Source organism: Myxine glutinosa, chromosome 7 (assembly GCF_964187855.1).
Source record: "Myxine glutinosa chromosome 7, kmMyxGlut1.1, whole genome shotgun sequence".
NCBI classification, from domain to species: domain Eukaryota; kingdom Metazoa; phylum Chordata; class Myxini; order Myxiniformes; family Myxinidae; genus Myxine; species Myxine glutinosa.
The window spans coordinates 53,583,139-53,585,612 of NC_136267.1; the positions used below are offsets into that span (position 1 = coordinate 53,583,139).

Consider the following 2,474-nt stretch of genomic DNA (forward strand, 5'->3'; position numbering starts at 1 on the left):
ATACGTGATTCTTCACCATTGGGAGATGGGGCCAAAAACAATACATTGCGGGATATCTCAAAAAGTTATTGACGGATTTGGAAGACACTTGGCGGAAAGGTTGTGTATGTGACAGGGACGATTGCATTCGATTTTGCTGAATATCTGAACATGGATTCGGACATGAGATTTTTTTTTTTAAGTGGTTCTTCACCATTGAGTGATGTGGCCGACGAGGCGGAGGTATGCTCTCTTCTGAGTGTCGTTCCAGTTTTTCCAAGATTATACCTTCAACAGTTTCGGTGATTGCTTCATCACAAAATCCAGAAATACATGATCAGGGCATCAATTATTTGCACAATAACATTGTGGGGAAATTGAACAAATCTGACAATCGAGGAAATGCTTTTTTCAAACGAAACACTTTTCTGAGCAATCCATTTGTTCATTCTGGAAAATGTCGGAGAAGGTATTCAGTCACTGACTCAGGCATGAAAAAGATGATGATCTGTGAAGTTGTCTTGGTGCAGGAGAAGAAAGCTGAACAAACATCAAATCTTGAGAATCTGTTATTCAAAAATAAAATTGTCCCCATTTAAAAATTATGAGGTCTCCCCGTCGGGGAATCGAACCCCGGTCACCTGCGTGACAGGCAGGAATACTCACCACTATACTAACGAGGATGACACACAAACCTAGGTTCTTTGCTTTCCTCCGAGGAGCACTTTGTCTAAACAAAGTGAAAAAACCTTGAAATAAAATGGCGAATAATTACCCACATCAAGGAAGGTGAATAATGGAGGTTTTGGTTTCACCCCTGTCTGTTAGTTTGTTTGTTTGCTTGTTTGTTTTTTGTCTGTGAAAAAGATATCTCAAAAAGTTGTGGACGGATTCGGACGAAATTTGGTGCAGATGCAGCACGTGTGACGCCGACGAAATATTTAGATTTTGGAGAAGGTCCGGATCCGGATCCAGCTGGAAGATTATTTAAAGAAAGTCTTCACCATTGGGAAATTGGGCCAAAAACAATATATAGCGGGATAACTCAAAGCTTTGTGGACGGATTTGGACGAAATTTGGCAGAGATGTCGCGGATGTCACAATGAAAAATTGATTAGATTTTGGTGAAGATCCGGATTCGGATGTGCCTACTAAAATGTTTTCAGTGATTCTTCACCATTGGGAGCTCGGACCAAAAACGATACATAGAAGGACATCTCAAAAAGTTGTGGACGGTTTTGGACAAAAGTTGGTGGACCGGTTGGATGTCTCACAAGGACACAATGATTCGATTTTGGTGAAGATCTGAATGTGGATTCGGATCTGAGCATTATTTCTTTTTTATACGTGAATCTTCACCATTGGGAAATTGAGCCAAAAACAACATATATGGCAGGATATCTCAAAAAGTTCGGGACGGCTTTGAACAAAACTTGGTGGAGAGGTTGCGTGTCTGACAAGGAAAAGTGATTCAGATTGGGTGATGATTCAAATCCGGATCCGGATCAGAGAACCCTAAAAGTGATTCTTCACCGTTGGTAAATTCGGCCAAAAACAATATACAGCAGGATATCTCAAAAAGTTGTGGACGGATTCGGACGAACCTTGACAGAGAAGTACCAGATGTCACAAGGACGAAATGATTACATTTTGGTGAAGATCTGGATTCGGATCCGGACCAGATAATTTTTAAAGTGATTCTTCACCATTCGGAAATTGGGATAAAAACAATATATAGTGGGATATCTCAAAGCTTTGTGGACGGATTTGGACAAAATTTGGCAGAGATGTAGCGTTTGTCAAAAGGAAAAATTGGTTAGATTGTGGTGAAGATCCGGATTCGGATGTGGCTACTAAAATGTTTTGAGTGATTCTTCACCATTGGGAGCTCGGACCAAAAACGATACATAGAAGGATATCTCAAAAAGTTGTGGACGGATTTGGACGAAAGTTGGTGGACCGATTGGATGTCCCACAAGGACACAAAGATTCGATTTTGGTGAAGATCTGAATGTGGATTCGGATCTGAGAATTATTTCTTTTTTATGAGTGATTCTTCACCATTGGGAGATGGGGCCAAAAAACAATACATTGCGGGATATCTCAAAAAATTATTGACGGATTTGGACGACACTTGGTGGAAAGGTTGTGTCTGTGACAAGGACGATTGCATTCGATTTTGCTGAATATCTGAACATGGATTCGGACATGAGATTTTTTTTTTAAGTGGTTCTTCACCATTGAGTGATGTGGCCGACGAGGCGGAGGTATGCTCTCTTCTGAGTGTCGGTCCAGTTTTTCCAAGATTATACCTTCAACAGTTTTGGTGATTGCTTCATCACAAAATCCAGAAATACATGATCAGGGCATCAATTATTTGCACAATAACATTTTGGGGAAATTGAACAACGCTGACAATCGAGGAAAATGCTTTTTTCAAACGAAACACTTTTTCTGAGCAATCCATTTGTTCATTCTGGAAAATGTCGGAGAAG

General features: G+C 40.4%; 1 non-coding gene across 1 annotated transcript; it reads right to left on the reverse strand.

The window, feature by feature from the left end:
- Positions 1–590: 590 nt before the first annotated feature.
- On the reverse strand, positions 591–662 carry TRNAD-GUC (transfer RNA aspartic acid (anticodon GUC)). The gene has a single exon. It is a non-coding gene; the product is annotated as a tRNA-Asp (tRNA).
- Positions 663–2,474: the final 1,812 nt, after the last annotated feature.